At 41.8% G+C, this 24953-nt stretch overlaps 1 protein-coding gene across 1 annotated transcript in view; it reads left to right on the top strand.

Moving 5' to 3' along the window:
• IL11RA (interleukin 11 receptor subunit alpha) overlaps positions 1 to 24953 on the top strand; it is a gene marked incomplete in the record, with an annotated part of 3068236 nt that overhangs the window by 834162 nt on the left and 2209121 nt on the right.

Below are 24953 nucleotides of genomic sequence, written 5' to 3'. Positions count from 1 at the left end.
GTCCCCTAACATAACTTTTAGGCGAGGGAGAAACCTTAAGAGCTTACTGGAACTACAAGCTAGAAGTTCCCCTAGAATCACGGGTATGTTTAAATGCAAGTCCTGTAGTGTTTGTAGATACATAGAAGTTACCAATTCTTTCATAATTAATCAAGTTCAGTACAGGGTAAATTTTAAATTTAATTGCTAGTCTAAGAATGTTGTATATTTAGCCAGATGTAAATTTTGCCCAGCATATTACATCAGGAAAATGGAGCATAGGCTCCGTGACAGGGTATATGAACACCAATATGCAATTTCTAAAGTTAAATTAGAAAATGCATTGGCTAAGCACATCCATTTATGCCAAGGACATAAATTTACATATATGGCTATTGACCAAGTTTGTCAACCGTTGAGGGGTGGGCCAGTTCCTCTTCATTTGGAAGAACTTGAACTTGCATGGCAAGTTAGATTAAATGCCTATACATTTCAAGGTCTTAATGACCTGTGTTCTATTAGCTGTATACTTAAACATAAAAATCTAGGTAGATGAGAATGATGGTGTTAAATATGATTATAAATTAATTACCCATCTAAATATTCAGTTTTCTGGTTTATTTTATAAGCATGTGAGTACAAATTGTTCAAAGTCAAATTTTTAACACAAGGTTTATTGTCCTCTTGGTAATTTAATAGGACTGAGTAATGTGCGCATTATATGTAGCGTACATGTAGTACATTTTGGATAGTAGTGTATTTTAATTGTACTAAAGTTGAATATGTCCATTATTTTGAAGTTCAACTGTTTTGCCTTAAAGGTGTTTAGTTTTAAAGTTTTACTAGTTAAATGTTTTTACATCACTTTATTCCCTGCTAGGAGTAGATTGTAGTGTCACAATGTTTTGAAAACAGCCTGGAAGTAAGTAGATTAATATTTTTCCCACAGTGGACCACACAAAGTGAGGAGTTCTTGTATTAGTAATGGTAATACAAAAAAGTTGCATTACAAAAGTAATAGAAAATAATAAGTAAATAAAAACTGCATTTTTTTTGAGGCCTGCAACCTAGCCGCCAGTACCAAAACTTTTCCTGAGCATGTGCAATGTTGTTTGATCAGTTAGTTATATGAAGCTCTGACCATACTCCGGGCTGGGCCTACTCCCATGTAGCCACACCCCATTCTAGCTAGTGCCTCTCATTCATTTGGTGCATTAAACCCTGTGTTGCATTGAAGACATCAGCTACATCTGTAGCATTGAAAACAAAGCAGTGTTGGCTTTGTTTGCCATTTATTTCTGTGTAGTTTGTTAAACTGTCTGTTGAGACTTTTGTAGTATTCTCTCTGATTTCTGTGGCAATAATTACTTCCTTGTGTTAGTTATACTTTTAGTATAATTTAAACGTGCTAACATTTGTTTTATCTGTTGATATCATTGGATGACGTGTGCCTGAACTTCGTGCACTTAATAGTGGCACTGCTGTAGAATTATTGTAAAATTTTCATTTAATAGAGAGCTGTGCTCTTAGATGGAGAAAGTTTAATAATCTTTATTGCATTACATGGTATGCAGTGACTTATTTCAAAGGCATTCTAGTGGCAAAGAATGTATCCCTAGGATAAACTACATACAGAATTCTGCTTATGATGGCAGTATAATATTTATTCACAGGTCATGTCTTGTACATTTTCCACTAGCATCATTTCACATACTACTCTTTCGTTTGGATTTTCACTTCAGGCTAGCAACAAACTCAATAATTTTCCTGGATTTCTGAATACAAGCTGGTACTAGTTGAACTGTTTGTTAGGAGAACATTTTTTAAATTTAATTATGCATATATCCTGTAATAATGTTGCAGCGCAAGTGTAGTTTGAGGACTGGAGTGATATATATTTGTGTTTAAAGCATGCAGATGTTCATAATTGTTTGTATGATTTCCATATTTTGTTTATGTGGAAAAAACAGATCACAATACTCTAGTTGTAAAAACATATCTTATGGTAATTTTTTTCAGCAGTGTTATGTAGTCAAACTTACTGAGTTCCATTGAAAGCTCAGACCTTAGTGACTCCAAGCAAAACATTTGATTGGAGTATTTCTTTTTCTTAAAAGGGAAATAGAGTAACTAGAGAAACTTTGTGAGATGATAGCTGTTAATTCTTATGGCACTGCTAAGTGATATTTAATCTGTACCATAGGTCTGCATGTGGGTATCTTGCATGATACACAATTGCCTGAAAAGTTTGTATAAAACACAGAATTAATAAATACATAATGAAAGTTTTACCAGCATTCAGATCTGTACAGTTTCAGTATTGCTGTTTGAAAAAAAATATCTAGTTATCTAAGCTATTCCAGATGTCTTGAGTTTTTCCCTTAGAAGCAGAGCTCTGCATTTCATTGGAAGGAGGCTAAATATATTTTGTTAAAATGCCAGCCAGTTTTCCTCCATGAAATATTTATTTAACTTCAAACATGGTATGAAACTGCATCTGTTTTGCAATTTTTAGTGTTTGAATTATTTTACTGATGTTTGTGTAACAAATCAAGTATCCAGGATTGTTTACCCCTATGTACAAAAAAAGAGGAGGGGGAGGGGGCAGAAATGCCAGAGAGTATATAACAAGAAAAAATGTATTGCCAAAACAATTTTTTGTCATTGCACGTTTTTAGTCTCAAAGTACTTGTGCATTTATAAGAGCAAGTGACCATATCCACATTTTTTGTCCATGTTAACTAATACCAGTGAACTGTCTGAATTCTGAATAAATATTTACAAAACCATGCCCGTCTCACCTTTTTTTGCATGCCATTCTGTCTGGCACGTCTATTTCTCTGCATGCGTAAATTGATCAACTCCTGCTAACTTGGATTACCTCTTAGGCACCCATAGTACCTGTCATTCCCTCCACCACCTAGTCATATACCTCAACACACATAACCTCTTTTGAATACAGCTTTACCAAATTAACCAGGAACATCATTCAATGTAGAAACTTCAGTGCATTGCAACTACCCTCTTTTCCTCACACAAGTGAAACTCTACGCATAATCTCAACATTCGTTATACTATTCAGTCTCAGTCCTTAATCTCAAGTCATCTACCTGTGTATGTTGCATAACATTTCCCATCCTTTTTTCTAGATACTGATCTGATGTTCTTCGTGTTTCACTGTTGCAGTCATCACTTTTGGGTTATCTGTTTGCAGTAGCCCTCAAGTCGACCTGATCAGTAAAGTCTTGGGTCCTGCATCGGTTGCTGTCCCTTCTTCCATGACGGCAGGTCGTCAGGGGTGTAAAATATGCAGCTGATGCCATTACATCACCTTTTCTTGCCAAGTGGTGCCCGAAGCAGAAGCAGTTCGCAAGTGCCGGTCGGCAGACTACTGAAATTTTCGTCTTCAAGTTTCAGAACCGAAGTCTTCAACTAAAGCTAAGTACCCCATTGGGGAATTTTTTTCTTGCTCCTCACCGATGTCGGTAAAAGTTAATAATTGCATTACTTGTGTAAAGCAAATACCTCATAAAGATTTTAATTCGTACTGTATTTCTTGCCTAGGCCCTGACCACAACGTACCTTGCTGTCGGTTTTGTGCTTTATTTAATCAACGCACTAATCATCGTCTGTATATGTTCGCCTCTAAATATTTTGGTTCTCTGCTTGATTATCCAGAAATGTCATCAGTTAGCCATCTGACTACCAGGATTCCAAAAAAATGCAATGATAAAGACAGAGACAGGCCACCGAGGTCCAAAACTGCTGACTATGCTTCTAAGCCAGTCGCCAGTCCACTGGTACTCAGTGAGGCGTTTTCGCAACCCCTGATACCTGCTACTTCTGATTCACAGGCCTCTACTGAGACCCATTCAGAGTCCGGTATGCTGCGAGATGCTTCAACTATGGACCCTACGGATGTCTCTACCTTGGATGGGTCCGGAGCCGCTGTGCAGGCACCAGCTTCTGAGGGTGTATTCAGGCCTACAGACTTGCATATTAAACCGATGCCTCCTCCTTTTAAGCCTAAATCTCGAACCATGCCTGAAAAAAACAATGCCCAGGCTGCATGCTCAGGGCTCTATGCCTAAAAAACAAATAAGAATGGCTGAAGTTCTTATAACTTTAATCAGGGGAAGCCAGCCAGCCTCCCCCTTCTAAGAGACATAGGACTGAAGTTGTTTATGAATCTTCTGACCAGGATTCTGATTTTTCTGATTCTTCTGATATGGATTTGCCCTCATCTACTTATGAGGATTCTGATGCAGAGGACTCTATTCCCTCTGCTTGGTGAAACCTTACATACTCTAAGGGAGCATTTCCACTGGGAAAGCCAGGATTTTTCTGATTCCAAAAAGAGGCTTAGGGATTTCTTACTCCTGCCTCAGCATAGGCCTTTAGCTATTCCTCCTGTACTACACATTGTTGACGATGCTTTCTTGGAATCTAGTTTGGCCCCTGATTCCTTGCCTCCTGCTCCCAGAAAACCAGACATATACTACAGGGTTCCTGATTCCCACAAGTTCCTTTTTAAAAATCATATTGCGGATCCAAAGACTATTTCACAGGGGCCCAAGGGCATTAAGGCTTCTACTGCTAAAAATCCTACCCCTTCTGTTAGAGACTCCAGATAGCTGAATAGATGGGGTAAGAAGGTTTACACTTCTGCAACCTTGGCCATTAGGGCTTTAAACTGCCAGTTTTATATGTTAAAGTATCAACAACATGTTATTGGATTGCTTAAACAGAAAATTATGTTGATTCCTGACTGCGGAAAATAAAGAATTACAGGATTTAATGCATTCTGCTGAAAAGGTTGGAAAACATACTTTGCAATGCAGATTTGATTATTCAGAGGCCTCTTGCAGGGCTACTGTTACTGGGTCAGTGCTCAGAAGGCATGCTTGGCTCAAGGAGCAATCTTTACCTGATCATGTTAAAGCCAAGTTGTTGGATGCTCCCTTAAACCAGGACCGCCTGTTTGGCAACAAAGCTGAGGAAGTTCTTAAAAAGATGCAAGATAAAGCTAAATCTATGCAGACTGTTAAAGATTTCTTACAAGTTCAGCCTCCTAGATGTAGTAGGCACTGGCCCTCTAAAAATTGGTCCTTTCCAGACCCTTTCAGGTCTTCTGAAGCCAAACCCCAGACATAGCAGAAACCCCAGGTTTCAGTCCCAAGGGACTCACAAGACTAAGCAGTGGGGGGTTTTCGCTCCCAAGTCAGGGAGTAGTAAGACTTCCCCCTTTGGAAAACAGTCTCAATGACTTGCTCCTAAAACTTCCAAGCACTTCACAACTGAATGCTCCTTTAGGCGGAAAGATTGGTATGCAGGCCAAAAACTGGGAATTCATTACCCAGGACAAATGGGTTTTAAACGTAGTGTCCCAAGGATACAGATTTCACTTCCACTCCTTATCAACACCAAGCGGGTGGCCAGATCTACCCCTAAATCAGTGGGCAGAGGCCCAGAAACAAGTACTCTGTCCCTTAAGCATGGGGGCTATTCAGTTGGTACCAGAAGAAGAAAAGGGACAAGGGTTCTATTCAAGACTTTTCCTGGTACCCAGAAAAGGAAATACATGGCGTCCTATTTTGGACCTTTCTACTCTAAATACCTTTGTGGTGATTCCAAAATTCAAGATGCTGACTCTTCACCAGCTGCTTCCTATGCTAGGCAAAGATGCATGGTTGGCAACACTAGACTTAAAAGAAACATATCTGCACATCCCTATCAGCTTCTGCTCTCCAAAGTACTAATAAGGATCAAACAAGACAAACCAAGGACGATTTTGATTGCACCAGACTGGCCATGCTTCAAAGAGGGCTACATGCACTATCAATTCTCTGCACTGCCCTTTGGTTTATCTACTGCGCTCAGGGTATTCACAAAGTGCCTAGCTCCAGTCATTGCATTCTGCAGGCAAAGAAATATTCAAATATACCCATACCTAAGACGATTGTCTAATTCAAGCAGAAAACCGGGACATACTTTTGAATCATCTGGCCTTTGTTCAAAGGGTACTGACTTGTCTGGGGTATACCATAAACAAAAAGAAATTACACCTGGTGCCCTGTCAATAAATTGTATTCCTGGGAGCAAGCTTGAGTACAACTTCCCAGATGGCTTTCCTCACGCTGGAGAAACGGATTCATTTGACATCCTACTTCAAACAAGTGGCCACAAAAACCCAGTTTATCTGCAAGGCAATTTCTGCAAGTCTTGGGGTTCATGGCCTACTGCATTCTTCTAATTCCATATGCAAGGCTGCATATGAGGAAACTGCAATGGTATCGCAAAAGTCTATGGTGTCAACATTCACAGGATCTAGAAGCAATAATTCCTATCTTACCTTGCCTACGCCTAGAGTTCCTTTGGTGGGCAGAGGCCTGCCACCAAAACAGGGGACTACCTTTCACACTACTCCCTGCCGCCCAAACCTTAACAACAGATGCATCAGACTATGCATGGGGGGGCCCACCTGGCAGGGAAGTGCATTCAGGGCAAATGGAACCCAAGTCAAATCCACCTGCATATCAATCAAAAAGAAATGTTAGCTGTACAGAATGCTCTGACAGCCTTTAAGGACCACATTCTTCCAGGACAATTAATGATAAAGACGGGCAACACCACTGGTGTGTGGTACATAAGCAGGGGGGTACACATTCTTACCCCCTCTGCAGACTAGCCATGGCATTGTGGAACACAGCCCTGAGCTGTCAAGTACATCTACAAGCTCAATTCCTGCCAGGAAAGCTAAATACACTGGCAGACAAACTAAGCAGAAACCTCCTGGACCCACACAAGTGGAAACTGGAACCAAGGATTTTCAACATGTTGACAAGCAAATGGAGGAGTCTAGATATAGACCTGTTTGCCTCCCCTCCAGAACTGTGAGTTGGACAAATTCTGCACAAGGACTCCCCACAAACAAGCTTGGAAAGTGGATGCACTGTCCTTCAGCTGGAAAAACCTATCAGTTTATGCCTTTCCTCCTCTGCCTCTGCTCTCCAAAGTACTACTAAAGATCAAACAAGACAAACCAAGGAAGATTTTGATTGCACTAGACTGGCCACACCAACATTGGTACCCCCTCTTGCGCAGTGTGTCACTGTTGGCCCCATGGCACCTGCCTTAGACTCCTACTCTATTGTCTCAGCTGGAGAACCAAATTCTGCACCCTCAACTTCAAACACTGAATGTAGCAGCCTGGCTAATTACATAATTTCTCCTTTACCATCCCTCAGTAAACCAGTGATGGATATCATTTTAGAGGCAAGGATGCCTAGTACTAGAAAGTCTTACGCTGAAAAATGGAAAAGATTCTGTGTCTGGAACCAGTCTCAAGGGATGTGCACAGCAGTGCCTAATTTACCTCAGGTTTTACAATACTTAACTGAGATGCTTCATAAGGGTCTGTCTTTCTCCTCCATCAAAATTCACGCCTCAGCCATCTGAGCTCCTTATAACACAGAACCACCCCTCTTCTTTCATCCACTGCTTAAGCAGTTCCTCAGAGGGGCCAAGAATCTACGACCAACCAGAAGAGCTCCAACTCCAGCCTGGGACCTCAACTTTGTATTGGAAAAGCTCACTGTTCCACCTCTTGAGCCAGCTGCCACTGCGGACTTAAAATTCTTTTCTTGGAAAACCGCTTTCCTTTTAGCAATCACTTCAGCAAGAAGGGTATCTGAATTACAGACCCTCATGGCATTTGAGCCTTTCATCATCTTTCATGCGGACAGGGTATCCCTCAGGACCAATCCCTCCTTCATGCCCAAGGTGGTATCCATTGTGGCCCTTAATCAGTCCATACATTTGTCAACCTTCTTTCCTAATACACAGAACAAATGGGAACAGATTCTGCACTCCTTAGACATGCACAGACAATTTAGATTCTACTTAGAACTAAACCTCAGGAAATCTGCAGGGGGGGCAACTTCAAAGCAAACCATTTACAAATGGATAGACCGTTGCATTCATTTCTGCTACAAACACCATGGAAAGCCTATCCCACAGGGGATCAGACCCCACTCTACCAAGGCTGCATCTACCTCTACAGCCATTTTCAGAGGCATCCCTACAAGGGACATCCTAGAAGCCACTACCTGGATTTCTGTACATACTTTCACCAAGTATTACCATCTGCCAATCTTCTCTAAATCCAGAGCTGGTTTTGCCACTGCAGTCTTGCAGGGCCATTTAGCTGGTCCTAATTTTATTTAAATTCCGCCTCCCATCCTTAGCTTTTGGAATCTACCCAAAAGTGATGACTGCAACAGTGAAACACAAAGAACATAGTACAGTTGTGTACACTTACCATAAATGTAGATGTTCGAGTATATTCACTGTTGCAGTCCTGGTTACCCTCCCTCCAGCCCCCTTCTTATTTTGTATATCTCTACTTTCCTTTGCTATCTTCAAAAGCTTTTTGGTGTATTTACTTTTTTATTGGAGGTATAACCTTGTATAATTATAGATTTAATTGCTTCCCATTAGGGGGGCACCTGACATCTGGGGCAAGAAAAACTGATGTAATGGCGTTGGCTGCATGTTTTATACCCCTGACGTCATGGAAAAAGGGACAGCAACCGACGCAGGACCCAAGGCTTTGTTAATCAGGCCGACTGAGGGCTACTGCAAGCAGATAACCCAAAAGTGATGACTGCAACAGTGAATGCACTCTAACATCTACATTTATGGTAAGTGTACACAGCTGTACTTTATCTTCCATATACATTCATTCCTACAAAGTCAGCCACACATTTCCGTTTCCCTGTTCCACATCTTATACCTGTGTGTTTAATACAACATACTCTCTCCACACATTTTTTCCCACTAACAGCTTATCACCCAACTAATTTGCCCTGGATACTTCCTTGCCCTTAGTTACTTAGCCTTCATGCTGCTGCTAACTATTCTAGTGGCTAGATTATTCTTCTCCCATAACTCCCAATAATTAGAATCCTGAATTCATGTCTCCTCAAATAAAATCACCCACTACTACAACAGCATCTATAACAATTCACTTAATTTCTTTCCAAACTCTCCATTCTACTAACCTTATCTACTACAAACCCCCTCACGTCTGCCCATATTCTTAACCTCATTTAAGTGGACATCCCCCAATCTTCCATATTAAATTTCTGCAAATGAATTCCAATACACAAGTGGCCATTAAGCTACCAAAGTACACCTTCATGCTCATACTTTTTCTAAGGGTGAACATCACATCTAACCACAGTTCTGCGCTCATTTATTCTGGTTTATTTTTTATTACACTTTAATAACCAGGTAAGTGGACTGATCATCAAACTCTTTACCATCCCTGACCCTGGCCACTTGGACAGAAGGAATACATTTTTAAATTATATTAAAAAAGTAAAATGCAGTGAGCAGGAAATTTACATTAAATGAAGAGATCACATTTCCAAGGTGTCTGGAGAAAGAAAAAGATTAAATTAAGGAAATGAGTATATTTTAAATGTGTTAGACAATGAAGCTGTTATTGTACAATGAGAAGTGTGACAAATCCCGCATTGATAATAAAGCTTTAGCAGTTAAGATAAGTAGAAGTAATTGGACATGATTAGCCATTATCTAAGATGTGTGGGCCGCTAATTTGGTGAGGTGTTCTTTTACCCTTTTAAAATTAGGCAAAGACTTTTTCATTACTGCACAGTCTTAAAACAGACTCAATTTGTACCTTCATGTCACAGTTTAAAAATGAAACAACAAGCCTTCCATTCATTGATCCTTTCCAGATTATAACTATGTCTTTAAACACTAGACTAAGGAGCAGAAATGGTGAAGGCATACTACTTCTGTTCCAGTCTTACCTAAATGTTCAGCTACTGCCATAAGCAAATGCCACTTCAGGCTTAATGCCAAACTGGCTTTCAGTCAAAATCGTGTCCTCCAATACCACCCTTCACAAAGCTGTTACAGACTTACCACTTTTGTCATCAATGACTAAAGTCCAAAATCTAATGAACAATGTTACCTCCTTCACTGACAGATTTAAAAGTATTCTGAATCTAGCTAATTTTAATTTAAAATGATTTAGCCCACTCAAAAATGGCATCTCCATATTATTGGCTGATCCGAATCTTGTGCATTTGAAACAAAAACCCACTCAACCCAACTGAAAATTGTCAGACCACTCTTTGTTAGACTTGTAATAAAAAAATCCATGTGTTTTCACACCTCTCACTGTCCACTCTCCTGCCTTCCATAACCACTGTCTCATTGTACCTGCCCAGCTTCTCTAATATCTTCCTTCCTAAACTCGTCTCATTTAGGTCGAAGTTTCAGTGTAACATCAGCAGACAAGTCTTTCTTCTAAGCCTGGGAGTGGTCAATAAAATTGAACTCTATTGATCCCAACTATACTGCTGATTTGCTTAACAGTGTATTAGTAAGTCTACAGGGCGCATTCTTTCCATTACTGTTAAAACTCCACAAATAGATTCATAATCACTGACTAACACTTGACCTAAAAGCTATTTTGAAACCTGTAGATAAAGCCTGGTATGACTGGAAAATTAGCCCCACTCCACTCACAAATATACATTTCATCCAGCTCCTCAAACTTGCTAATCAGTAAGATAACATAAATGTAAATCAATAAAAATAAAATAAGGTCTTGCACTACTGGAGTACTTTCTGTGGATTTAAACCATGTTTCGTTAAAGGCACAGTTGTCTAAATTTTCCAGAGTGAGGCAAGCTTGTAGGGTGTGGAATTTCTTGTTTAGGCTTCTAGCATTGAACAGTAACACTTAAGTTTCTTGGGTTTTATTGGCACTGTTCGTAGGTTTGGCAGTTTGGCCTTGTCTAAAAAGGGCAGTAAAGGGGTGGATATTTGGAAGCCTAGGGGAGATAGGTGCAGTCCATCCTTTGCAAAGCAACGTGGTTTGCTAACCATGTATTCCCATGCTGACAAATATAGAGTCCCCCCTGGAAAGACATCAGAAGCTAAATCAATTATTGAAGCCAGTCATGTTTTTTTCTTACTGTTGGATCATCCTTGGTGTAGGTAGAATGCTTCTCAATGCAAGGCACATTCCTGCCTGAGACACGTATTCAAAGAGATCAACAATGTCTCTCTTCATGTAGTCCAGGGAAGTAAATTTCAGGTTATTAGTGCACACATGGACTATGATAGTATCATTCTGGTACCTCTCTTTTATATGATCCTAATAATTCTAACTACTGGCTGGAAAACACAGAGCAATGTCTCCTTTGCCTGACCCTCTGCATGCTTCTGTATGACCTCATTCCCAGCTAGACTGCATATGAATCCCTAAGATGGATTTGCATTTCCCGGTGTGTCTGAATGTAAGTAATGTAGTCCAAAGTTTTTTCCAAGGTTCACCCCTTGTAGGAGGACATTACCAGCACTTTCTCCTTTTATTAATTTCTCAAAGTCTTTTGGGTTTCTAATACCATGGTAGGAATGGACCCCATTCCTAAGTCAAAGTACGATTAAAATTTTTGAAAGTAGTATTCTTTCGATTTTTGATGTCAGCCAGAAGTGCTCTTCGCAGCTCCCACAATGTGCCCAGTAATGATTCCTTCTGCAACTTGTACGGATTTCCATGTATTTGTAACATATCTAAATATGATTGTAGATTCTTTTTTTATAAGACCTGTTGCTCCTTTTACAATTGGAACTGTCTGGGGAACTGTCTTCCCCATTGCTCTCATTTCTGCCTGCAAATCCTGATATTTTATGACTTTGTGTCTCTTTGTACGCAAGACACTGTAGTCACTAGGTGTAGCGATTGCAATGATCAATGCTACTTTTGTCTTCTTTTCATGGACCACTATATCTGTTTTTCTCGCATCAGTCTTTTGGACTGTTGGTAATGGGTGATCCCATGTAATGTAGACGTCATCATTTTCTATGATGCTTTGTGGCTCATGTTTTCAGTATTTTTCATCCACTTTAGTACTGTAATGTTTGCACAATCCCCAGTGCAACATTCTTGCCACATTATTATGCCTTTCAGTATACAGTCTTTCTGCCATTAGTATGTCAGAACCAGCAGCAAGGTGTGCAACTGTTTCCAATTCTATTTTACAAAACCTACATTTGGCTGTTTCTCCCACATGTTCAATGGACTTTGTATACCAACGTGTATGTAGCCTACTGTCTTGGGTCATCAGTAGTAACCTTTCGTCTTTTGGTTTGAATTCACCTCTCCTTTGATCCTGATCAACATGAGGTTCTTCCAGGACATTTCTATACTTGCAACTGTATTTATGCATGTTCCGCATTTCTTGCCTTCTCATCTGATCTTTCAGCTTGCATTCTTTCTTTTGTTTTTTTTTGGCACATTATTGTTGCCTGATTTTTACCTACTTCTGGTTTGATTTCTATTCCCTCTTGACACAGATATGCTTCTGCTAAACTAAGCAGGGAAATCATCTTAGATTTATTCTCCTCATGTTTCAAAACTTTCACTATGTTTGGGTCTTATGAGGTCAGCAGATAGGTATGCAGTCCCATGATTGCATATCTATACAAGTGTTCAATTTCAAGGCGGCCCGTACCTTCTTCGGAATGTTGAATATGTAATCGTGGTATGCACTGATTTTTATAAATCATTTCATGAGCATGAAGCATCTTTCTTGTTTACCTATCTAATCTATCCAACACCTTTTGGGGCTAGTCAATTATTCCAAAACTGTAAGTTAGGACAGAAAGAGCAAATTGGTTTATAGCTTGAATTTTGTTCCTAGATGTCAGCGCTGTTTTCAAGATTAATTTAAGTCTTCTAAAATATTCCTTATTAAGTTTTATTTACATTTGTTCATATTTTATTGTTGATCCTTTATCAGTTCTCAAATATTTCTACACTTTCTCAAGTTCTTTTATATCACATTATTGTCCCAAACTGAGGTTTTCTTGGTGCTGCAGCTTTCCGGCATTAAAGGTTGCTTTTGCACATTTGCCAAGATGACATTCTTGTACGATCTGAAAAAGTTGTGACTACTTGCAGTTGTGCGTTCAGTTCCTCATCTGATGAGCTACACAGTTTTAAATTAGACAAAGAGAAGATGAGATTTACACTTTGTTTTCTAGGAGCCAAATTATAGCCATTTCCTTATCTGTTAAACAGACAACTTAATGGGTTAAGGGCAAGGCAAAACAGCAACGGTGACAGTCACCCTGGAATGTCCCCCTTTGGATTTGTATCCCTGGAATAATAATTTGTCCTTTATTATGGCTTAACTGCGAAGTGATTTGCCACTGTTTTATTGTTGCTGTGATGTAGTTTATCAGTGTAGGGTGTATCTTATACATTTGTAAGCACTGTTTTATCCAGGAATGTGTGATACTGTCCGATACTTTTTTTGTAGTCATTCCATGCCATATTTAGATTCTTCCCCTTTTTACAGTTTTCCACTATGACTTTAACAACAAATGATCCTTTGTTCCATGTGACTTTCTTTCATTGCCCTTTTTTTCTGTTGCCATGAGATTTCTTCTAAACGACTATAAACTCTGTCGGTATCAATTCCATTGTATAGTTTATACGTCGCTGGAAGGCAAGTTATTGGCCTATCATTTTTAGGGTAGCTTGCAGTTTCACTCTTAAGTAGCATTGTTTTTCCTGTTGCTCACCAGGTTGGTGTCTAGGGTGCGCATATAATTAGATGTTCATCGTGTTACACTGCTGCAGTCATTACACTTGGGTTATCCTGCCATCAGGCGGTCCCGCAGTCGGCCAGAGTTCCAAAGTCTTGGTCCGGCGTCAGTTGCTGTCGCTTCTTCCCTGACATCAGTGCGCCAGGGGTATATAAGATGCATCCAACGCCATTTTCTTCAGTCTTTCTTGCTGCGCGGTGCCCGAAGCAGAAGCAGTTCGCAAGTGCCGGTCGGCCGACTCCTGAGATTTTCGAAGTCGAATTTCAGATCTTAGGTCTTAAATAAAGCTAAGTACCCTGTTGGGGAAACTTTTTTCTTGCCTCAGACCGATGTCAGAAAAAGTTAATAATTGTATTTCTTGTGGGAAGCTCATAAGGACTTCCACTCCTACTGTATTCTATGCCTAGGCCCTGATCACGACGTCACTAGTTGTCAGTTTTGTGCTAGATTTAACAAACGCACTATAAAAAGATGTTTTGATTTTGCTTTGCACTACTTTGGCCGAAGGTTTGATTATACTATGCCGTCGGATCAACAGACGACCGCAGTACCGAAAAAACGCAAAGACAAGGATAAAGACAGGCATCCGAGGTCCAAAACCGATGACAAAACCTTTTCTAGGCCAGACGCCGGTTCTCCGTGAGGTGCTTTCGCAGCCCCTCACACCCGCTACCTCAGAGCCACAGGCCGCCTCCGACTCCCACGTGGAGACAACTAGGCCTCTGGAAACTCAAGGTATTGGGCCTACGGGAACTAATCCCTCAGATGGGTCCAGAGCTGCTGAGCAGGCATCTGCTTCTGAGGGTGTTTTCAGACCTTCACAACTTGCAATTAAAGCAACAGCCAAGACAAAAGTACCATTAAAGACAGAAGAAAGTACAGCATTCTCCTGGACAGTCCTCCATGCCTAAGAAACAGATGCTTAAAATGGCTGAAGACCTCATTACTGTAATCAGGGGTTCCCATCCCCCTCCTGAGAAAAGGCCTAGGCAGGATACAGACTATGATTCCTCTGATCAGGTTTCCATTTCCTCTAATTCCTCTTCAGACCAGGGATACTCTCTACCCCCCCCCCCCCCTATGAGGACTCTGATGCTGGAGAATCTATCCCTTCAGCCTCTCCTCCTGAGGATTATTCTTTTGGGGAAACTTTACATACCATGAGGGAGCATTTCCATTGGGAAAGCCAGGATTACTCAGAATCCAAGAAAAGGCTCGGGGATTTCCTTTTATTGCCTCAGCACAGGCCCCTGGCTATTCCGCCTATGCTAGATATTGTGGATGATGTGTTCTCTGAATCCAGCTTATCTCCTGATTCTTTGCCCCCTGCACCAGGCAAGCCAGATAGGTATTATAGAGTCCCTGACTCTCACAAGTTTCTTTATAAAAACCCTTCTGCTCATCCAGAAACTATTTCCCAGGGTCCAAAAGGGGTTAAGGCTTCCATTGCAAAAAATCCAGTACCTTCTGACAGAGATTCCAGAGCTTTGGATAGATGGGGGAAGAAAGTATACACTTCTGCAACTTTAGCAGTAAGGGCTTTAAATTGCCAGTTTCACATGCTTAAGTACCAACAATATTTAATGGCTCAGTTAAAACAGAAAATGCTTGCAATCTCAGAAGCTCCTGATTGCAAAGAAATGCAGGATTTATTGCATGCAGTTGAACAGGTGGGAAAACATACTCTGCAATGTGATTTTGATTCTTTAGAGGCTTCTTGTAGAGCCGCAGTTACAGGTTCTGTGATTCAAAGACATGCTTGGTTAAAAGAACAGAGTTTACCTGATCATGTTAAGGCAAAACTATTGGATGCTCCTTTACAGCATGATACCTTGTTTGGTGTTACGGCGGAAGAGGTGTTAAAGAAAATGGAGGATAAAGCTAAATCTATGCAAACGTCAAGGATTTCTTACAGGTACAGCCACCTCGATTTAGCAGAAATTGGCCAACAAAGAATTGGACCTTTCCAGTGTCAGGCCACAGAGAGGCAGATACAGACGCCCAAGAGGCAGATCTCAACCCCAAGGCTCAAACAGACGACAGTGGGGCACCTCAACCCCAAAAGGAGGTGAGGACAAGTCTCAACCTTACAGGAAACAGTCACAATGACTTTCCCCTTCGTACGCCAAGCACTTCCCTTTTGGAAGCCCCCTTAGGGGGAAAACTACTACTTTTTTCTCAAAACTGGCAAACAATCACTATGAACAATGGGTTCTGAATATTGTGTCTCAAGGTTACAGGTTCCACTGTCATACTTTACCAAGGCTAAAAGGAATGCCAGACCTGCCACAAAATCAATGGGCAGAGGCACAAAAACAATTTCAGCCCTTATGGACATGAGAGCTATTCAGAAAGTACCACAACAAGGACAAGGATTTTACTCAAGACTCTCCCTGGTCCCCAGAAAGGACAAGGCCTGGAGGCACATACTAGACCTTTCAATTCTAAATACTTACCTGGATGTTCCGAAATTCAAAATGTTGACATTACAGCAGCTTCTACCCATGCTGGGCAAGAAGGCTTGGCTTGCTACTCTGGACCTCAGAGAGGCATACCTGCATGTCCCTATCAGACAGAATTGCAGAAGATACCTCAGATTCAAGGCTGGTACAATGCACTACCAATTCTGTGCACTGCCCTTTGGCTTGTCTACTGCGCCCAGGGTCTTCGCCTGGCACCAGTAATTGCATTTTGAAGACAAAAAGGAGTTCAAATATATCCATACCTGGACAACTGCCTCATTCAAGCAGAGACAAAGGACATTCTTCTACTGCATCTGGCATTTGTAAAAAGGTTGCTAATTTCCCTAGGGTACACAGTAAAGAAGTCAAAACCAGTGCCCTCACAACAGATTATATTACTGGGTGCCAGCTTAAATACAACGGCCCAGATGGCTTACCTCACGCCAGACAAACAAGTTCAACTAGCTCAATATTTTCAATTTCTGGCAAAAAAGTCCCATCTCCCTGCAAGAAAAATTCTGCAGGCCCTGGGATTCATGGCATCCTGCATACTACTAATACCATATGCCAGACTGCATATGAGGAAATTACAATGGTACCTAAAAGTGTTTGGACTCAACACACTCATAGTTTAGAAGCAGTAATTCCAATGATTCCCTGCCTACAACAGGAGTTTCGATGGTGGGCACAGGCATGTCACCTAAAGGGTCAGCCTTTTACCCTACCCACAGCCAAGCAGACTCTAACAACAGATGCTTCGGACTACGCCTGGGGAGCACACATGGCAGGAAAATGCATTCAGGGCAAGTGGACCACAGACCAGATGCAGCTTCACATCAATCAAAAAGAGATGTTGGCTGTTCAAAATGCCCTAACAGCTTTCAAGGACCTTCTGCATCCAGGACAACTATTATTAAAGACAGACAACACCACAGTAATGTGGTACAGTAATGTGGTACATAAACAAGCAAGGGGGCACTCATTCTTATCCCCTATGCAGGCAAGCCATGACCTTGTGGAACACAGCTCTAACGTATCAAGTTCACCCGCAAGCAGAATTCCTGCCAGGATAGAAAAGTACTCTGGCAGACGATCTAAGCAAAAATATCCTGGACCCACATGAATGGAAATTGATTCCACAAATCTTAAGCATGGTAACGCAAAAATGGGGATGCCCAGACATAGATCTTTTTGCCTCCCCACTGAATTAACAACTACAAAAATTCTGTACAAGGACTTATCACAAACCAGCATGGAAAATGGATGCTCTTTTGTTCAGCTGGAGAAACCTAAAAGTTTATGCCTTCCCACCACTGCCTCTCCTTTCAAAAGTACTCCTAAAAGCCAGACAAGAAAAACCACAGATGATCCTGATTGCTCCAGACTGGCCACGCTAGCACTGGTACCCTACCTTAAGGAACTTAGCTCAAGGCCCACCTTGGATTTTGCCTCAAATTCCACACCTTCTGACTCAACAAAACAATCAGATCCTGCACGGTAAGCTCAAAACCCTAAACCTGGCTGCATGGCAGATTCATTAGTCAAACAGGCAACACCTCTCTCTAAAGCTGTTATGGATGTCATTTTGGAGGCCAGGAGGCCAAGCACCAGGAAAGCTTACTCAAAAAAATGGAAGAGATTCTGCACCTGGAACCAGGCTCAAAGCCTTGACTCTCTTGTTCCAAACATTCCTCAGATTTTACAATACTTAACTGAGATGCTGGACAGAGGCCTTTCCTTCTCGTCAATTAAGATCCACGCCTCTGCCATTTCAGCACATTACAATACAGATCCTCCTTTATTCTCTCATCCCTTGTTAAAGCAGTACCTCAGAGGGGCTAAAAACATAAGACCGCCCCGGAGAGCGCCAACACCAACTTGGGACCTTAATTTTGTTTTGGAAAAACTGACCCTGCCACCTTTTGAGCCAGCCAGTACTGCTGATCTAAAATTTTTATCATGGAAAACAGCTCTGCTCCTGGCAGTAACTTCAGCACGAAGAGTCTCAGAGCTACAGGCATTAATGGCTGTGGAACCGTTTATAATTTTTCATCAGGACAGGGTTTCTTTAAGGACAAACCCTACCTTTATGCCAAAGGTGGTATCCAGTGTGGCTCTTAACCAAACCATCCATTTACCAACTTTTTATCCAAACCCCCAGAATAAAGGGGAGAAACTTCTGCATTCTTTGGACATACACAGGCAGCTACACTTCTGCTTGGACAAAACAAAAACTTTCAGGAAAACTGAGCAACTGTTTGTAGCATATGCTGCAGGATCACAGGGCAAGGCTATCTCAAAGCAGACTATATCCAAATGGATAGGACACTGTATTCGTTCACACAGCATGGAAAATCAGTCCCAAATAACATTAGGCCACATTCCACCAGGGCAACAGCTACTTCAACAACCTTTCTCAGAGGAGTACCTACCAAGGAAATTTTGGAGGCTGCAACTTGGAGTTCAGTGCACACCTTTACCAAGCATTACCACCTGCCTCTTTACTCTAAATCCAGAGAAGGATTTGCCACTGCAGTTCTGCAGGGCCTCATAGCCAATCCTAACTCTTTATAGACCAACCACCCAACCTTAGCTTTGGGATTCTACCCAAGTGTAATGACTGCAGCAATGTAACACGATGAACATAGTACAGTTTTATACCTACCATAAATGTAGATGTTAGAGTGTTCACACTGCTGCAGTCCAGATTACCCTCCCTCCATCCTCTCTCAACTAACTGGACTTATCTATACCTTTCTACCCTATATTTGCTTGTAACTGAAGGTATTGTTTTTATTTTATATGTATATTTTTTATTAGCAATATGTATTGCCTACCTACTTGGGGGCACCTGACATCTGGGGCAAGAAAAACTGAAGAAAATGGTGTCTGATGCATCTTATATACCCCTGGCGCACTGACGTCAGGGAAGAAGCGACAGCAACTGACGCCGGACCAAGACTTTGGAACTCTGGCCGACTGCGGGACCGCCTGATGGCAGGATAACCCAAGTGTAATGACTGCAGCAGTGTGAACACTCGAACATCTACATTTATGGTAGGTACAAAATTGTACTTTCTTACTCATGACTAAGTCTTTGTGCAAAGATGTTAATACTTTTAACCAGAAGTTAGGTACTGCATCTGGGGCTGGGGTTTTCCATTTGGAGGCATTTCTTAACTTTGTTTCAAGCTTTCTGGCTGTTACTTCATCCCATTTCATATCCTATACCTTTGAACTTCTTATTCTTTCTTTTATTTCTTCTATCCATTTATCATCTTTGATGTGAAGTTGTTCAATCACATCTTCATTCTTACTGATGGGTTCGAAGCCGATCCCTCAGCTCTGAGTCAGCCAAATTGCAAAGCTCGAGTTCTCCAAACAGCTTGAGGCGGAAACCCTATCCCATGATGCTCCTCTACTTCCCTCGGATTTAGTTTGCCCGCTGCAACAGATTGAGCATATTCCTTCAGCTCAGGCCATTTTTGTTGTCAGTTAAGTAAAGTTTTCTTATTTGTTTCTTTTTCATCTTCTGTTGAGAATACTTTTTCCCTTAGCCGAAAGTTTGGCTTGTATTTACTTTACTTTCCCTGTTTTTGTGAGTAATTTACTGCGATTTCTGTTATTGGCGTTAGGCTGTTTTTTGTGCCTGCTTAGGCATTTTTGTACCCTATCCCCTCATAGCCAAGTTTAGGCTTTAGCCTCTTTACTTTAGCCGGTCAGGCTTAATTACTTAATTTATAGCCGAAGTTAGGCTGTATTTTCTTTAGAGTTGTTTAAATACAGATTGTTGAAGTAGCCAAGTTTGGCGCTGTGTAGTGTTTTGAATTGGATTGTGATCTATTATTTAGCCGGTAGGCTTCATTTTTTCTTTACAGCCTAGTTAGGCTTGCAACTTAGTGGATTTAATTAAAAGTTTCAGTGATTATTCAGTTGTTTACTGACATTGTCTAGTGAAATTTGGATTAACATGTCTGAAAAGGTAAAGTCGGGCTTCACGAAATGCCCCAAATGTAATCAGAAAATGTTTCTCACAGATGGTCATACCATCTGTGTTTATTGTCTAGAAGAGGTCCATCTTCAAGAAGTATGCTCTGTGTGCCACGGTTTTAGTACCAGGGATGTTAATCATGTTTCACTGTTGCAGTCATTACAATTGGGTTATCCTGCTGGCAGGCTACCCGCAGTCGGCCCGAGTTCCAAAGTCTAGGTCCGGCGTCGGTTGCTGTCGCCTCCTCCCTGATGTCAGTGCACCAGGGGTATAAAAGATGCAGCCAACGCCATTTTCTTCAGTCTTTCTTGTCGCGCGTTGCCCGAAGCAAAAGCAGTTCGCAAGTGCCGGTCGGCCGACTCCTGAGATTTTCAAATTCGAATTTCAGATCCAAAGTCTTCATTAAAGCTAAGTACCCCATTGGGGAAACTTTTTTCTTGCTCCAGACCGATGTCAGAACAAGTCAATAATTGTATTTCTTGTGGGAAGCAAATACCTGATAAGGATTTTCATTCTTACTATATTCCTTGCCTAGACCCTGACCACGACGTTGCTAGTTGTCGGTTTTGTGCTAGATTTAACCAACGTACTAATAAGCGTCGGTACGATTTTGCATTTCATTACTTTGGCAGAAGATTCAATTATATAATGACATTGGAACAGCCGACTACCGGAGTCTATAAAAAGCGCAAAGAAAAAGAAAAGGACAGGCATCCGAGGTCCAAAACCGACGATGAGGCTTCCTCTAGGCCTGTCGCCGGTTCGCCAGTTCCCAGTGAGGTGCTTTTGCAGCCCTTGATGCCCGCTACCTCAGAGCCACAGGCTGCTTCTGACTCCCACGTGGAGCAGACACGGCTGCTGGAAACTCAAGGTATTGGACACTCGGAAACTAATCCCTCAGAAGGGTCTGGAGCCGCTGAGTAGGCATCGGCTTCTGAGGGTGTTTTCAGGCCTACACAGTTATATGTAAAACCAAGTTCAGCTTCAAAGGCAAAGACTAAAGCAGCTCTAAAGACAAACAAGTACAGCATTCTCCTGGACAGCCCTCCATACCTAAAAAATAGATGCTTAAAATGGCTGAAGACCTAATTACTTTGATGAGGGATTCCCATCCCCCTCCTGATAAGATGTCTAGGCAAGAGATAGAATATGAATCTTCAGATCAGGTTTCCATTTCCTCTGATTCCTCTTCTGAACAGGAATATACTCTACTCTTCCTCCCTATGAGGATTCTGATGCTGAAGAATCTATCCCTTCAGCCTCTCTTCCTGAGGATTATTCTTTTGGGGAGACCCTGCATACTATGAGGGAGCATTTCCACTGGGAGAGCCAAGATTACTCTGAATCCAAGAAGAGGCTCAGTGACTTCCTTTTATTACCTCAGCATAGGCCCTTTGCTATTCCTCCTGTTTTAGACTAGACATAGTAGATTATGTATTTTCAGAGTCCGGTCTGTCTCCTGACTCTTTACCACCAGCTCCTATTAAGCCAGACAGATACTACAGGGTTCCTGATTCACATAAATTTCTTTATAAAAACCTTGTTGCTGACCCAGAAGTTATCTCTCGGGGTCTCAAAGGGGTCAAGGCTTCCACTGCAATAAACCCTATCCCCTCTGATAGGGATTCAAGGGCCCTGGACAGATGGGGGAAAAAGATTTATACTTCTGCTACCTTGGCTGTAAGAGCTTTAAATTGTCAGTTTCATATGCTTAAATATCAGCAATATCTTATGTCACTGCTTAAACAGAAAATGTTGACAAATTCAGAATGTGCAGAAAACAAAGAAATGCAGGATTTATTGCATGCAGCTGAACAAGTGGGAAAGCATACTTTGCAATGTGGTTTTGATTCTCTAAAGGCCTCCTGCAGGGCCGCTGTTACAGGTTCTGTCATTAGGAGGCATGCTTGGTTAAAAGAACAGAATCTGCCCGATCATGTTAAAGCAAAACTATTAGATGCTCCATTACAGCATGATACCTAGTTTGGTGTTAAAGCAGAAGAGGTCTTGAAGAAAATGGAGGACAAAGCTAAATCTATGCAAACAGTCAAGGATTTCTTACAGGTACAGCCTTCCAGATTTAGCAGGAACTGGCCTACAAAGAATTGGTCCTTTCCAGTGTCAGACAGGCCACAAAGAGGCAGATACAGACGCCCCAGAGGCAGATCACAGCCCCAAGGCTCATACAGCCCTAAACAATGGGGTGCTTTTACCTCCAAAAGCGGAGAGGAAAAATCACAGCCATACAGGAAACGGTCTCAATGACTTTCTCCTGCTAGCACCAAGTTACTTATCTTCTGGCAGCTCCTTTGGGGGGAAAACTAGCACTTTTTTCACAAAATTGGCACATGATCACCCAGGACAAATGGGTCTTAAATATCGTATCACAAGGCTACAGGTTCCACTTTCACACCCAGCCAAGGCCAAACGGTATGCCAGACCTGCCACGCAATCAGTGGGCAGAAGCACAAAAACGAGTTTCAGCCCTCATGGACATGAGAGCCATTCAGCAAGTACCAGAGCAAGAGCAGGGACTAGGATTTTACTCAAGGTTATTCTTGGTGCCCAAAAAGGACAAAGCCTGGAGACCAATACTGGACCTGTCTATCCTAAACACATTCCTGGATATTCCAAAATTCAAAATGTTAACTCTGCAGCAGCTTCTGCCCATGCTGGGCAAGAAGGCTTGGCTTGTGACTTTAGACCTAAAAGAGGCATACCTGCATATCCCAATCAGACAATCATGCAGAAGATACCTCAGATTTATAGCCTGCTCAATGCACTACCAATTATCTGCACTGCCCTTTGGCTTATCTACTGCGCCCAGGGTCTTTACAAAATGCCTGGCACCAGTAATTGCATTTTGCAGACAGAGGAATACAAATATATCCTTACTTGGATGACGGCCTTATTCAAGCAGAGAACAAGGACATTCTACTACAGCATCTGGCATTTGTAAAAAGATTACTAGCAGGTCTAGGATACGCAGTAAACGAAAAGAAATCAAAACTCGTACCCTCTCAAGAGATAATATTCCTGGGTGCAAGCTTAAATACAACTGCCCAGATGGCTTATCTCACGCCAGACAAACACAGATAACTAACTACTTATTTCAAACTGTTGGCAACAAAGACCCAGTTATCTGCAAGAAAAGTTCTGCAGGCTTTGGGCTCCATGGCATCATGCATTCTGCTGATTCCATATGCAAGACTGCATATGAGGAAACTTCAATGGTATCTAAAAAGTGTTTGGACTCAAAATTGCCACAGCCTGGAAACCGTTATTACCCTCATTCCCTGCCTGCAACAGTAGTTTCGATGGTGGGCAAAAGCCTGTCACCACAACAAGGGACAGCCATTCACCTTACCCCACAGGCAGACATTGACAACAGATGCATCAGATTATGCCTGGGGGGCCCACATGGCAGGAAGATGTATTCAGGGCACATGGTTCGCAGGTCAAATGTATCTACATATCAATCAAAAAGAGATGCTAGCTGTTCAGAATGCCCTGACAGCCTTCAAGGATCTACTTCATCCAGGACAACTACTGATAAAGACGGACAATACTACAGTCATGTGGTACATAAACAAGCAGGGGGGCACACATTCCTACCTCCTCTGCAGACTAGCCATGAACTTGTGGGACACAGCATTGACTTACCAAGTACATCTGCAAGCACAATTCCTGCCAGGAAGGATAAATACTCTGGCAGACAAACTAATCAGAAACCTAATGGATCCCCACAAGTGGAAACTGGATCCACAAGCCTTCAGCATGATAACAAGGAACTGGGGATGCCCGGACATAGACCTATTTGCCTCCCCTCACAACTGCCAACTACAGAGATTCTGGACAAGGACTTTATCACAAGCAAGCATGGAAAGTGGATGCTCTATCTTTCAGCTGGAAAAACCTAACAGTATATGCCTTTCCTCCTCTGCCTCTCCTCCCCAAGGTACTCCTCAAGGTCAGACAAGAGAAGCCAAAAATGATACTGATTGCCCCAGACTGGCACCGCCAGCACTGGTACCCAATCCTAAAGAGCTTGTCTCAATGCTCAGCTTGGACATTACCTCAAATTCCTCACTTATTGACCCAATAAGACAGATACTGCACAGCCAACACAGGACCTTAAACCTGGCAGCATGGTGGATAATGTAGCTATTCGACACACCTCTCTCTAAAGCAGTGATGGATGTTATTTTGGAGGCCAGGAGGCCTAGCACCAGCAAATCTTATGCAGAAAAATGGAAGAGATTCTGTGCTTGGAACCAGGCACAAGGTATTGACACGATTGTTCCACATATTCCTCAGATTTTGCAATACTTCACTGAGATGTTGGATAAAGGCCTTTCCTTTTAATCAATTAAAATTCATGCCTCTGCCATTTCAGCCCATTACAATACAGAACCACCTATTTTTTCTCATCCATTACTAAGGCAGTACCTTAGAGGGGCCAAAAGCATAAGACCCCCAAGGAGAGCACCAATACCTGCATGGGACCTCAACTAGGTCTTGGAAAAACTCACACTGCCTCCGTTTGAGCCAGCCTCTGCAGCTGATATAAAATTCTTATCCTGGAAAGCAGCTCTGCTCCTAGCAATAACCTCCGCTAGACGAGTCTCAGAGGTACAGGCACTCATGGCCTTTTATCACTTTCCATCCTGACAGGTTTTCTCTGAGGACAAACCCTACATTTATGCCTAAGGTAGTGTCCAGTGTGGCCCTTAACCAAACAATTCATTTGCCTACCTTTTACCCAAACCCACAGAATAAGGGTGAGAGATTTCTGCATTCTTTGGGCATTCACAGGCAGTTACGCTTCTACTTAGACAGAACCAGAGCTTTCCGAAAGACTGAAC

Source organism: Protopterus annectens, chromosome 1.part1 (genome assembly GCF_019279795.1).
Source record: "Protopterus annectens isolate FY-2018-M chromosome 1.part1, PAN1.0, whole genome shotgun sequence".
Classification (NCBI taxonomy): Eukaryota; Metazoa; Chordata; order Ceratodontiformes; family Protopteridae; genus Protopterus; species Protopterus annectens.
The sequence above is the reverse complement of the archived record's forward strand: the minus strand, read 5'-3'. Positions and strand labels throughout refer to the sequence as shown.